We start from the raw sequence: 15,035 nt of genomic DNA, 5'->3' as shown, positions 1-15,035 counted from the left end.
TCACCCGTTTGTTATAGACTGTGTGGGTCTGGACAAACGTGTAATGACACGAATCCATCATCACGTCATACAGAGTATCTTCACTGCCCGAAAAACCCTCCATGCTCACTCTGTTCATCCCTCACCCACCCGCTGATCCTTTCATTGTCTCCACAATTTTGCCTATTCCAGAATGTCACTGACTTGGCATCCATCATACAGTATTTGGCCTTTTCAGATTGGCTTCTTTCACTCAGTGATATGCATTCATGTTTTCTCCATGTCTTTTCATGGCTCAATAGCTCATTTCTTTTTAGTGCTGAATGACAGTCCATTGTCTGGATAGACCAGTTTGTTTATTCATTCACGTACTGAGGGATATCTCGGTTGCCTCCAAGTTCTGGAGTTTTTAAATAAGGGTTTGTTTTTTCCTCCTTCAGAAAGCTGGTTGTTACAGCACACCCCCGCGCCAGGAACCCATACAAGCCAAAGTTCCGAGTGGAACTAAATAAAATAAAAATAAAATGGTATGACGTTGCGACTCCCAGCAGGCACCCACCACTCTGATTTCCAGCCAGGCCCACAGGCAAATGACGAGAAAACTCCAAAAGGACCTGCTTTTTTATAGGTCAGTATTTTACTCATGTTGTGAGTCTGTTTATATCCCAATAAACTTGAATATTTTATATTCCTACAATTTCATCTCTGCATCTCACATTCTCTAAAGATTTAGAAAGCAATTGGGGAAATAAGATGGGGGATAGGATGGCGGATCAGTGAAGTAAAATGAGGCTCCAGAGGCACTGCAGATGCCAATAGGAGGGGAAATCCCCGGAAAGGACTGAGGTGCTGTCCCCACCTCAAAGCCAGGTTAGCCCACGTCACTTCCCTGCCGAAGAGGTCCCAGTAACCTCCCATCTAATTGTTTCCCATCTCAATCAGAATAAAACCCAGCATCTGTGCAGTCCTGCTTCTTTCTGGTCACGGAGGCCACCCTGCTATATTCCAGACAGGTGCCCACATGCAGCAGACAGGCTGCCTCCCAGAGATATTTATGGCTTCTTGCCTGCTCCCCTTTAGATCTTTGTTAAGATACGGGGTGGAGAAGGAAGGGAGCAGCGAAGGCACAGAAGGCAGCCTGGATGCTAGGCTGGCCCATGGGCAGCTGGCCACCTGTGTGGAGCCGCTGGTGTTGGCCTGTCCTGGTCCCGTGGCCACCTAGCCCTCAGCATCACTCAGCCTTAAGAAGTGCCTCCTTCACTCATTTCTGGAAGGCATCACTACACACGAGGTGAGGAGAGAAAAACACCTCATCTGATTGAAATCACTGTCACGGGCTGGGAAAATATCTACTACCTGGTTACAGCTTAGTTCCTGATCATAAACAAGATTCCACTATCATGTGTATAAATCCCTGCCCAGGAATCCCTACTTTCTATTTCCTTAAGGACATGAAGGAAGACTGGGAGAGACAGAACACAGACAAGTGCCCATAAGGCAGGCGCAGAACCCAGAAGACCACCCAGAGACAGAAGGCGACCCAGCACTGCGTGCTTTGAAATATTCCTTTTAGAGATAGAACCTCTGTCTGGCTACAAACGGATGATATAGCTTAAAAAGGGGGAAACATTGAGGGTCTGCAATTTGATTAGCAGAACAGATATGCCAAAAAGAAAATGGGGCCAGAGGAGTAAAAGGATCAGGAAAACACAGAAGTAGCAGAATGACTGTGCTTCTCTCGCTCACACCTTCCATCCCGAGATCCCACGGGGAGTTTTACAGGTTGATTAAAACTCGTAACAGCCTGGGAGCAGGACAGGAGCTCAGGTAACTACAGCAGAAACAATGCACTAGGATCACACAGGATGTCATCATATATTTAATTCGGATACTCGGGAAACCATGTCATTCCTGGATACCCTGGTTTTTACATCAGGTAGGTCTCATGAGGCCTGTCCTGCTCTAAGGGGAAACCCAGCCAGGCCAGTCAGTGGGTACAAGGGAGGAGGTGGGGACCTCACAGCAGCTGCAGGGCTGGATTCAGCCTGGGCTCCAGCCGGAGCGCCGCCGCCAGTGGACTCCTCCCCCCAGGGCCGGCTGCAACCCTCCTGAAGTGGGAGGCTCCGTTTCACAGACATGTCCAGTGCAGAAGGCCTGCTTTTTTTTTTTTTTTTTAACATCTTTATTGGAGTATAATTGCTTTACAATGGTGTGTTAGTTGCTGCTTTATAACAAAGTGAATCAGTTATACATATACATATATCCCCATATCTCCTCCCTCTTGCGTCTCCCTCCCATCGTCCCTATCCCACCCCTCTAGGTGGTCACAAAGCACAGAGCTGATCTCCCTGTGCCATGTGGCTGCTTCCCACTAGCTATCTATTTTACGTTTGGTAGTGTATATATGTCCATGCCACTCTCTCACTTTGTCACAGCTTACCCTTCCCCCTCCCTGTGTCCTCAAATCCATTCTCTAGTAGGTCTGCATCTGTATTCCTGTCCTGCCCCTAGGTTCTTCAGAACCATTTTTTTTTTTTTTTAGATTCCATATATATGTGTTAGCATACGGTATTTGTCTTTCTCTTTCTTACTTCACTCTGTATGACAGACTCTAGGTCCATCCACCTCACTACAAATAACTCAATTTCGTTTCTTTTTATGGCTGAGTAATATTCCATTGTATATATGTGCCACATCTTCTTTATCCATTCATCCGATGATGGACAGCTTTGCATAGTGCTTTCTGCCTTTTTTCTTCCTTCCTTTTAGAACTTGGTCCCTGAGGAGACAAACTCTTTTCACTCTAGCTTTTTGCCCTTTCTCTACTCCGGATAACAGCTAGCATATAAAAGCAAGGAGGAACAACCAGAACATCATGAAGATCTGAGGCTAAAATCATTGGTAAAATGAGCTGCTCAGAACACTCTTTTAATAGCAAACTAAGACATGGCCATAGATAAACACACACCCCAGGGTTGCACAAGAATTAAGTTGGAGACAATGATGCCAAACGTCAAAAGGGAAAATAAAAAGTAGTCCTGATGTGAATACCAGAGACAGATAAGACATAAGCAGGCAATTAATGTCAGAAAAGTCGAAATTCAGTGCCCACTAAAAAGTTTAAATAAATATTAAGGGGAAATGAGTAAGTGCCTCGTGGCTGATGGAGGCTTGAGGGGACATGTCCTAAGGGTGAGGCCCCGGGACGCAGGATCTCCTCTTGGACACAGGACAGACTCCTGGGGGGCATGGCGGCATCAGCCACACGAGGGGTGGGGCAGGGGAACCAGGAGAGGAAAGTGCACTTGAGATGCACCCTAGGAAGCGACCCGGCTCGTCCTGGGGCAGGCAGAGGGCTCGATTAAGACCTGCTCCCTTGGGAAGGGCCACCCTGTCCCCAGGGGCCCAGGTGGGGTGTCCCGGGCAGAGGGCCCCACTCTCCTAGGACACTCGGAAGCACCACCTGGGACCAGTCATCCCAAGTGTGACCCTGAGCAGCTCGTGGCTTTGTCACCCAGAGGCCCGCCTCCCACCTCTCGGGAGCTGCACCCGTATTTCCTGGGGAAGAGGCTGGGCCCGGGTGGACGCATCCAGAGGAGCTGCGGGGCCCCCGACAGATCCCACTGTGCTCTGCTACCATTACAAGTGACACACAGTTACGGAAATAATTAGAAAGTGAGGGTAAGTCAGTCAAACACTACAACAAAACCGCTGAGTTTCGCCATCCGGTCATGCAGGCGCACATCCTTCACCTGTACACACACGTGGCAGACGTTTCTACAAAAATGAGTTTAACTACCCATGGTGTTTTAGAACTTCTGAACATATTTCAAAAAACGCTTCTATAGCATCTTTTCTTAATGTCCATGATTCCAATGCACAAATGCAGTGTCATACATTTAACTCAGTCCCCACTGCTACACACCTCTGTCCCCATCGTCTTTGGTGGACACATCTTTGCAGGCATCCTTAATTATCCTGCAAGAAAATCATCACTGTCGACTTGCCATGGGAAAGGGTAGACACAATATTTTTAAAGGTTTCAATTCTTGTGGCCAAAATGCTTTTCAGAAAGGTGGTTATCTGCCACCAGCAAAATTAAAGTGTCCTTTTTGTTGCTATTCTTGTCACCAGGAGCCCCTTGGTTGTGTGGGGGCTGCAGGGCACACTGCCACCTCAGGCGGGTTAGCAGGAAGGGAAGGAAAGGAGGCCCCTTTAAGGCGGCATGTGAGCCATTTCCCCAAAGAGGAGGCACAGACCGAGAGCCTGTTGCTGTCTCAGAAGGAAGAGGCTCTCTGCCTGGAACAGCCAGGACCTTTAGCTCAAATCCATTAATCCTCTTTATTAAACCTGGGTCACCTCCGAGTCCTGAGAAACTAACCAGCACCTCCCCACCGCAAGTGCATCCAGGGACGCGCTGCACGCGGTCTGTCATCTCCAGGGACCAGGGCACAAGGTCAGAAGGTCTCTCAGGCTCTGGCCTCTGCCTCTGGCAATGTGAGAGAGAACACCAGCTGCACCTGTATAAATTTCAGGCCATGGCCAGGGTTGCGCCTCTGCACGTGGGTTGGGGAGAATGCAGGGCAGGCGGGCCAGCGCCCCCCCCTCCTTCCAAACACCTGAGCAGGTCCAGGAGCTCGGGAGGCTCCGGTCCAGAGTCGGGGGGGACTTGGGGCTCCTCAGAGCAACCCGCCCGACTCCCCTGCAGGGAAGAGCTGAAGCCCTCCCTGCTCCGCATCAGTACGTGGAGCAGATGCCATGCCCGAGCCAAATGCGGAAGGGCCAGCAACAGAAAGACAGGAAAGGAGACAGACAGGGCAGGGAAACGCACACAGACCAAAGAATCAGAGAGAGAATCGGGACCGGAGCAACGCTAAGAACACACACAGCAACACGAAGGCCCCTTCCCAGGAGCCTGCCCTGCTGATCCGGACCCGAGACCTGAGACAACCTCCCTCAGTCCTCCGCCCACCCACGTACACACCTGATGAAGCTTAACAGTCACCCCAGGACCAGGTGCGGCGGATCTCAGATGCTAGGCAGAGCACACGGACTCGAGCTTGATATGAAGGATCAGAAAAGCAACTAGCTCGGGTCCCAAGGAGAAACACGGGGGGAGGGGGGAAGGTTAGAAATTAAAGTTCTAGGAGAAAGGCAGGATGGGGCCTGGCCTGCGGCAGCTCTACACATAAGGAGCTGACATCACTGTGGAGGGCTCTGGAGCCTGAAGGACTCCGGGGTGGGCGGTGTGGCCAGGTTCGCAAGAGCCCCACGTGGTGAGGGGCAGCGTCCCTGCCAGTTCACAGGTGAGGAAACCGGCTCCGGGCAGCTCTGCTCACCCGTCACTGAAGAAGAGCAGCCCAGCTCCCTCCGGACACCTCCTGAACCTTTTCACCCAAATGGAACCATAGCAGCCTTTGTGGAAAGTGGGGAGGGAGGAGAAGCTTCTGGAACCACAAGGAGGGTCAGGGAGTTTCCATCTGTGAAACCTCCATCGGCATCCCAAACAGTAGAGAAGCATAACTTCTATTTTCTTCATACTTTCCGTTATCCAAATACTCTACCATCAACAGGTGATACAGTCCTAAGGAGAACATACAAATGGGTGTGTGCATTCCTCCAAGTGCGGGGGAGGGAACAGTAGCCCTTTGGCCACAGAGGAAGTTCACTGTTTTGACCTTTCCTGGGCCCCAAGGGGAAGTGCATTCTTTGAGATCCTGAGATTTTTTGAGAATCACACCCAAAGTTCATCCCTGTCCTGGAGGCAGACCCACCGACAACTGGCTGGGGTGAGAACAGAACCTCACAGCCGTGAGCAGGGGCCGTTCATCTGCTGCCTGTTGTAGAAGAGATACTTCCAATAACTGAAAAACCTTCCAGGAGATCAGAAACAGATGATCAACACCACCAGCAGAAAACAATTGTTTTAAAATCTAAGGATCAACTCGATTTCTAACATCAAAGGAGAAAAAGCAGAAACCACTGCTCCCTCTCAGGTGGGCAGAGACAGCCTCTGTGAGCACCAACCTGGGGCCACACCTGCCTCGCCACCAAGACCCGGCCAGCGGGACCGTGGCGGCCACTCCGGCGTGATTTGTATGGATTAGCCGCTGTCACCAAGAGACCCCTGGCTCCTGTGAGCTTCTCTCCCAGCCGTTGCACTACTAGAACAGGGGGTGTTTTTGCGTATTTAATTGATCCAATGTCCTTTCACTGACATGATGCTCTTTCTGGGCCAGTATTGTCTGGGTCCTCGGTGACACTCCCTGGGCGGGGGAGGGCCAGGAGGGGAGCCTCCCTCACCCCACCACCTCCCCACCCCCCGGGGGCTCCCATCAAGGGAGGGAACAAAGCCGGGAGCCCGAGCGCCAGGGGGCTCCGAAGGCTCAGAGGCTGCCTGCCACCTGGAGGAGAGAAATCACGCCGCTCAAGTCTTCCTCCTGCTTCCAGCCAATTTCTACTCCCTTTAATTCAATTCCACTCCTCCTGACCCCAGCAGGCTGGAGTTCCAGAGTTACTTTCAACAGATAGCACCAATTACCGAGGTGTGAAAATAGAAAGCTTCGCATTTGGAGAACAAACCCAGAGACAGGACTGAACTGAACTGAGCAGGAAGGTGGAGAGAAGAGAGGAGTCCGGGGGTGGTGGGGGGGAGGGGAGGCGACTGGCAGGCAAAGAGGAGGCTGCACACAGGGACCACCCAGAGGGGCCCCCGGAACCGCAACAGGCCAGGGAAGCATACGGGCGGGGGCCCCTGGAGCTGGGATGGTCCTCGTGTGCCTGTGCGAGCGCCAGCCCAACCCCACTGGACGCTGCCCTGGACAGACAGCCCTGAGCCCCAGTGCCCCCGACGGGCCGTACACCCTGAGGGGAGACCCTCGCCCGCAGTGGGGGAGCAGGACAAAGGGCAGAAGCAGAGCCCAGATGTCCCGCCTGGCTCCCACGGGCAGCCCGTGATCATGGCAACCGTGCACACCTGGCGGGGCCTTCACCCTCCGCAGGTTTCCTAGGAGCCCCCCACCCTGTGCCACTCGGCCTGGGGTGTCCAAACACACGGCGGGTCCTAGTAACGCTGATCAAAATTAAGTCTCGGGCTGGTCTGTGCTTCTGTGGTCGAAATTAATTGGTTCCATGACCTTTTTATATCGGCATCCTGTCCCCTATAAAACGTAAACGGAGTAGGTACCCAGCAAATACTTGAACTAATGTTTTAAATAAGGCGTTCTGCCCTCCATAAAGCCTGTCTTGTTATTTAAGGAAAGACGACATTCCCATGGGATGATCTTGGAACAGTAATCCAACGAGACTATCTTTCCCCCATCCACCCCCCAGACCAGGGACGACGGGGGGAGAGTTACTCTCCGTTACACACCCAGCCCCTCCCCAGGAACTGAAGGGGGTGCTTACTTCACCGCGAGCAGGAGCAGAGCCTCAGACCTCCTGCCAGGTCCACACTGAGATGGGTCGGAGCCTAAGAACATGGCCCAGGGTCACTTGAACCCCTCGGCCGGGCACCAGGACCTCCGAGAAGCTGAGGCCCTTCCTCGCTGGTCCAGGGTCTTCATCTCCACCCACCGCCCGCCCTGGGTGGGCTGGGCTGAGGGTCACGTGCACGATTCAGGGAAGTGGATCCACAGGTGTGTGTGAGTCCGCGGACACACCCTCAACACACAGAAGCACAGGGAAAAAAAACACAGACGCCTCCTCTCCCTCCCAAGGAGCAATGATAGCATCATCTTGAGGGAAGAAATTAATCTAAGAACCTTTAGCCAGATCCTCTGACTTTCTGTCCAGATCCTGCAGCACTTCACTGCAAGACAAGTTTCCCTCAGCCATTCTCCTTCAGGGGCGTTTGCTCCTGTGTTTGGTGTGCAGTGAAACGTGCGGCCAGGATTGCTGATTCAAAGGCTGTAGCAACACTTGGGCCCATCCCCTGTGAGAGGAGAAATACTTCTTGAGTAGACTTAGGGTGACTGGCCATCCTGGGGTGCCTAGGACGGACAGTCCCCAGGGTGCAGGGCTCCCAGTTCTGAAAACAGGACAGTTCTGAGCAAACTGGGCCAAGTTGAATAATCTAGCTTAGATATGGTTTTTGAAAATGCCCCCGTCCTTAGCAGCAAGGATGGGGCAGGAATGACACAGAGTAAAAGGAAACAGCTGGTCTGAAGGCGGAACTGCAAAGAGGCTCCATGTTCTAAACTCCATAATTTCTTCATCTCATTTCTAAAGGCATAGAAAATGAGCTTCATAGAAATATGTTTGCCTAGGAGTCAACCTTACATGGCAGAGTTGACTTCGAAAGTCAGATCTGTGGGAGCCCTAAACCCATGTTCTTTACTGGGCCAGGAGCCTGTGAGGACCAGCACGGCCTCCCAGCCCCAGGAAGGAACCTTGGGCACCATCAAGGGCCTGCCTTCAGGGAGTTTCAGATACACTGGGCAGGACAGGCAGTGGATTTAACTAACCTCAGCTGGTCAGCATCTCCTCCCCCGCCCTTCGCGCCTCCAAACGCAGCTGTAAATCCTTCCCATCTGTAAACACGAATGCGGTTCTCACCATTGCTTAGCGCTTCTGACACTAATTGCTCTACAGAGTCTGTGCAACTGGCAACACCTTATTAAAAGTGAAATATATTATACTGTCCACTTATTGCTGCTTTATAGAGATAAAGTATCTTTACTGCATGGGAAAGCTGGCAAAGAATGTGACACAGTGGCTTCTAAATAGCCGCCTCCTAGGACACAGCCTGGGTCTGGGTTAGGCCGGAGTTGCCCTGCCCTGCCCTGCCCTGCCCTGCCCTGCCCTGCCCTGAAGGTTTCACCACAGACTCTCCCCTGCACTGTTCTGCTTCCATCTCAAAGATCAGAGTCCACGGAGCAAGCCTTGGTGCTCTCAGCCGAGACAGCGGCACCGGCCCGTCTGCAGAAACAACGTCTCCTTCCCGCCAAGGGCAGAGCAGGCTGCAGAGGAGGCTGGCTAGAGAAGAGCTGGGCCACAAGGATGCAAGAGCAGGATGGGCAGGTCTAGGGCGAGAGCTCCAAGTTCAGACAAACTTGGGACAAGGCAGGCCTCCTGACGGACACCCACCAAGCCGGGATCGCACAGTCGAAGCAAAGCCACAGTCAGCAACCTCTGCAGGCCCTTGCCGACACTTAACCATCAGAGGGTCCACCCACTCCAACCTCAGCCCAGCTGGCCGCTCGGGGCCCTGTTACACGGGACAGAGACTCCAATGACCTCCTCGCTGAAAGCAACGGGACTCAACTCACCAAATACCCCTAAACGCTTCCCTAAACACCCTCCAATTCAAGATTGCCTGACCATCCATATGGGTTGCAAGCTAAGAATGTTTCTTACATTTTTAAAAGGTTGTGAAAAGAGGAAGAGGAATATGAGGTAGAAACCTCTGGGGTGCAAAGCCTAGAATATTTACTTCACCAGAAACAGCCGGCACTGTCTTAAAGAAGAACGGGAAAGCGCAGAGAAAGGTGACTGCAGGCAGCTCAGAGGAGAACTGCGGGATGGAGGGAAGGACACGTGTCGACACAGAAATGCCACCGGGAAAATAACGCCCACTTCCAAAGTGGCAAATTTTGCTGGGTGCTGAGATCTGATTAATTGTGTTCACTGTGCTTTCTGGAAAGGGCCCGTCTGCGGGAGCCTCGCCTTTTGTCTTGGCGATGTTTTACCGCTGTCCCCGTCCACGGTAGTGCTGCGACGTGGCCCAGTGGGACAGGGCGGCCCCGGGAGCTTGCAGATAACAAGGAGATGCAATGATGGAAGGGCCTATTGTCACCGCCACGTTTTGTGTTTCCGAGATACCAAATTGCCTGATCGCTTTGACATTTCCGAGACCAAATTAAAATGCACCACCATGGAGACAAAATGTCATTAGCCTCATTATAAGTGATTGTGTTCAAATAAATACAAAAATAAAGTGGAAATTAGTCCAAACCATTAAAATACAGAAGCGAAAATGGCCAACAGGGACCTTACATGAGACAGACTAAGAAAGGTTGAGACGCCCCCAAGGAGGCAGGAGAGATGGATGGAGCTGGCGTGGTGGGCAGGCAGCGGGCAGTGGGACGGCACTGCTTGGGTGCCAAAGCTGCTGCGCTCGGCCACCGCCCGTGTCGAGGGGCCTTAGAAAGGGTGCATGGCCTCACTGACCCCCAAATTCCTTCTCTGGGAAGATAAGAAATTGACCTCACCTTTCACACGTGTCTGTGAAGAGCTTCACGTCTAAGTAAAAGGAATAAAGGAATGGTCTTTTGAGTTGGAGACGGTCTGAAAGATGGTCCCCTGAAAGAAGGGGGCAGGTAGCCCCGTCGGGCAGAGAGATAACTGACCTGACCAGGGACGGGGGTGTCCTCACAGGACAGCCCCGGCTTTTCTGAAGAAGGGTGGCCACAGGAAGAGAACCAAACTTGGGTCCACTGGCCCGAGTGCAGTAAAGCCAGTCTACCGACATGGAGTCGTGGTGAAGGAACTGTAGCATTTACTGCAGGACCAAGCAAGGAGTCCAGAGCAGCTAGTGCTCAAAAGACCCGAGCTCCCCGATGGGTTTCAGGAAAGCATTTTTAGAGGCCAGGTGAGGGGAGCAGGTGGCAGGGCATGCGAGCAGCTCGTGCACCGTTCTCTGGCTGGTTGATGGTGAGGTCACAGGGTCAACGTTACCAATCCTGGGGCTCCAGGAGGCCTGGGTCATCAGGTCGTTAACATCTTCCACTTGGTGGTGGTTTTAACATCTGTAAAGCAACTCAGGAAGTGTGCATCAGGTACTCTGATCTGGCTTCTTCAGAGGGGAGCCCAGCGGAGGATACGGGCGAGGGGTCTGTCCCAGGAAGGCCCATACGGTCCTGCTCGGTTACACCAGGAGGCCCCGTGTGGGGTACCGAGACTGGTTCTGACTGCGGCTCTGTCTGATGTCAGCTCAGCCCTTTGACCTCCTACCATCTGTGGGGCTCACCCTCCCTGCCTCCCAGACCCTTTACTCTCTGCTGCTTCACCCAACCTGCCCTTTAACCCCTCCCTCTTTCCTGTCTCTTTCACCTACACCCACTTCCTTTGGCCCCTCAGACTTGACCCCAGAAATCTGGCCCCAGGCACATAATATCCGTCTCCTGCATTTCTCATTCCCACCACTGGACATTTGCCCTTAATGCCTAGTCTATGGACACTGACCAGAGCAAGCAATGGTGTGAGCCGTGCCCCCAAAAGGAAGAGAACAAATCCTTCCCTCGGCTCCTTCAAGGAAGGACATTAATTCTAACTTCCGCCATGCCTGCCCACCCCACCCATGAGGGCCACACGAAGCCCCTCCCTGCAGGAACCATGCCTGAGTAGGCTGAATTCCTGCCTCAGCCTGCTTCTCCACAAAGACATCCAGAACCAGTCCTGGCCTCTTCCCTGCTGAGCCCAAACCGGCTGGGGGACCACTTCCTATTGATCGGAAGTTGGCACCAATTTCTCCCCCTTGAGATCAAGGGCTGTTGTTTTCACCAAACACAGTAAGCCTCTAACAAGTATGAACCAACCCACCTGGAAGCACCATGATAGAGTAACAGTACCTTCTGCTAGCATGACAGTCCTTCCTGTTTTCTAAATTATCTCTACCAACAGCACCCCGGACCACACAAAAGTCCTGTGTTGTGACTAAGGCAGATATTATAGTTCCTTCCTCATATCTGAAAGAAACTGAGGCTCCAGCACAGAAAATGTCTCGTCCCATTTCCCACAGTCCAGAGCAAAGAGACTAAAAGCCACACGTCTGAACCCTCGGTTCAGTCCAAATTATTGAATTACTTTGCCTAAGTCTTAAGGAGCAGAACAAAGGATCCCAGGGGAGCTGTGAGAGGGTTAATTCCCAAAGGCCTGCAAATAGCTTGACCCCTAAGAAGAGCCCCCAGGGGCTCAGCGGTGATGAGCAAGGGCCTCAGGGGGCTTCGCTGCAGGAGCCCACAGACCCCAAGCTGCGAGCTCCTGCACCTGCTCTTGTCATCGTGATCCCTCGGGAGATGCGTGGGTGGGTTTGGTTTGTTTTGTCCCAGGTGAATTTCTGGGGAGACAGAAGATGCCAGGAGGTGGGGCGAGCCGTCCCTGGTCAAGTCGGAGACAGCACTGCTGCGAGAGACAAGTAAGGGCGCTGCCTGAAGGACAACAGCAGGAAAGCTTTACCCTGGAACCCCGAGCAGGAGAGCTGCTGTTCAATCAGCGTGTGTGAGTGCCCTGTGCTGGGACGGCCGGAGGCCCTTTTCTGTGCGTGTCTCCACTGCGGCCTCTGTGCAGGGCTGGGGAGGCCGCCGTCCTTGGGGCCGTCACGTTCTCCACTTGAGTCTGCGGTTCCCAGCGTGCGTGCTCGCCCACTCTCTTCCTTCCAAACCCAGCAGGCATCTGACTTCTCTGATTTATGTTTTCTCTTTAGTTCCTGCACTCTGATCTTTCTCCCACATCCCTTTTCTAACCTGTGAGTGTCGGTTTAAAAAGTGCGCCCGCTTTCCCCGTTGCTCCACGGGGTGGGAATCAGGACAGAGAAGACCTTTTTCTAGGGCCAAGCCAGCCCGTTCCGAGGGCCTGATGGATTCCCTGCTGTAACTCAGACTGAGCAGCACCGTGGCCTAGGAGAAGGCTTGGTGAAAATGACCTCACGAAAGGCCTAACATCCAGCTGAGAAGACACATCTTCAGAGGTGAGAAACACAAGCATCTTACTCCCGTGAAGCAGGAGGATGACAAAAACACGCTAAAATGGGTCAAACACCAGGCTTCAAGGAGGTGGGCTGGCTGCAATCAATCGTTTTCTGAGTGCTCATTAGAATCACAAAACATCAGAGCTGGCAGGCACCTTAAGGGATGCTTCAGTGCAACCTCCTTTTGTAGAGAAGAAATCTGAGGCTGAGAAAAGTCCAGTGACCCACGCAAGGTCACGCAGCCAGGCACGGCCATGAAAGACCAGCGTTCAGGGGTCCTGACTCCCACCATCCCTTCCGACACCACGTGTGCTCACTCGGGGAGTGGGAGGAGAGTTCCTGTGCCCAAGTGGTTCAGTCTCTGATTAGAGGCACAAGGTAAAGAGGTTTTTTGAAGTGATTGTCCTGAGGGTAAATCATGAAAATCCCAAATGAGCCAGGGACAATATTAAGATCACCAGGGGAGATTTTAAAAAATCCTGATGTTGTACCCTGACCAATTCCATCAGAATCTCAGGGAGTAGGACCCGGGCACGCGTCTGGGTGTTTTGAGCTCCCCGCTCCCCAGTGGTCTCAATGTGCCGACAAGGTTGAGAACCATCCCTCTGGAAGTTCAGAGGGAGAGGGGTGCTTATTGGGTGAAGTTGCCAAAAAAGGCTGCTTGGAAGAAACTGTTTCTGGGCTGAGATCAGAGCAGTGGGCTAGACCTGGGGGCTCCAAGAGTCTTCATTTCCACGCTGCTAGCCCAGGAAGCACACTGCGAGTAGCAAAGACCCCAAGAGCTGTTAAACACTGGTACCTTCTTTCCCTGAGACTTTGGTCCACTCAGCATAGCGATCCAGGGTGATTGCCCCAGTTTCCCACGCGGAGGGGGTGAGACCAGCTTAGAAAGGGCCCCACGTCTGGGAGTGGAACTGCAGGTCCACAGCCCTGATCCTGACCCACTCCACCTGCAAGTTCAACCTACAGCCATCAGCCGGGGGTCAGGAGCTGCTCTAAGTGCCGCGCTCTCTGGCCCAGCGAGGAATCAGCCCCAGCCCCTGGTCACACAGAGGAGGGGGAGAAAGGGAGGCGACGGAGAGCTCTGTCAAGTTCACCTCCCCCAGGCGGTCTCCGCACCCCAGATCTCATCTGCCTGTGTCAGCAGCCATATGCCAATGGGCGCACATCTGACAGCCAGGAAAGAGCCCAGGGCCACCAACATGGGGCGGAGGCTGGCTGGGCGCCCCTCATGCTTGGCATCAGCAACCCCCGTCAGGAGGACGGGACAGACAGAAGGGGCTGTGCTTCCTGGTACCCTCTCCTGACTCCCCCGTGGCTCCTCTCTGCAGCAGGGTGGCCATGCCGCTCAGCGTTTACCCTGAGGCTGCCTTGAAGTCCTCTAATGCTCTGTCGGACTGCGCATTAGCCTTCTCCCACTGATCTACACCAGCGGCTCCAATCCAAGTCCCAGAGAGGTTTAGACAGTGCCCGAGGGTGTGTGGGTACTTAACAACTCAGGGGCTCCCTCCTCTGAAGCTCACCTGCTTGCAGGGGATGTTTCCACTTGGTGGAGGCACTCACTGGATATTTATTCAAGAAGTAGCTACTGATCGCCTTTTCTGTGTGAGATACCACTGCCTCTTGGGCTCCTCCTCTTGAAGGCGGCTAGGATCCATCTCACGCCCACACTTCCCCCTTAAATCAGACACAGGAGCCAAACCTCTGACGTCAGGAGAAGCACTGAGGCCACAGGGAGAAGTTATTCTGCTGAAGGTTTGCTTGTAGCTCTGCGCCTCTAGAAATGCAGACAGGCCTCTGTGCAGCCGTCGGATGCTCCTGGCTGGTCATGGCGCAGGTCGTGCACAGCCCGAGATGCAGGTCTGAGTAGCCTAGGACCAACACCTGGATGACCCTTTCCAAGTCTTGCCATTCCAGGCTGAGCAGAAAGGCCTTCAGATCTACACAGTATTATTTCTTTTGTATGATCCACAGTAAACTCTCACCAAGAGAGAAGAGCGTGAAAAGCACCCTGAACTAGGACAAATCAGACCTCGTTTCTGTGCCTGATCGTCGCACACGATGCTGTGTGAACCCACACGAGTCTCCCCACTGGCCTCCAGTGACTTTAAGGTCCCTTATGACGCTGACCATTTGTGGGCACAGACGTGGCCTCCCCAGCCTTCGGCTTCTCCTCTCACCCTATCATTAAACACTTAAGAAAACATTACAAAGAGGGCCTGTACTTTCCTAATAATAACACCATCCGTGGTCCTTGAGTCAAATCCTGCAGTGACGGGTGACATGTGGCCAAGAGCTCTGTGCCTAACAGGACTGCGGGTCACCCACCTGTTGGCTGCTGCCTCGGCCCTTTACCAGCCTACCGACA

General features: G+C 53.0%; 1 protein-coding gene across 2 annotated transcripts in view; it reads right to left on the bottom strand.

Moving 5' to 3' along the window:
• The window catches only part of OPCML (opioid binding protein/cell adhesion molecule like), a gene marked incomplete at both ends in the record, with an annotated part of 1,078,949 nt that overhangs the window by 1,047,230 nt on the left and 16,684 nt on the right, over nucleotides 1-15,035 (bottom strand). The gene's annotated exons all lie outside the window — the stretch shown is intronic.

The sequence above is a fragment of the Hyperoodon ampullatus genome (genome assembly GCF_949752795.1).
Source record: "Hyperoodon ampullatus genome assembly, chromosome: 7".
In the NCBI taxonomy this organism is placed as follows: Eukaryota; Metazoa; Chordata; class Mammalia; order Artiodactyla; family Ziphiidae; genus Hyperoodon; species Hyperoodon ampullatus.
The sequence above is the reverse complement of the archived record's forward strand: the minus strand, read 5'-3'. Positions and strand labels throughout refer to the sequence as shown.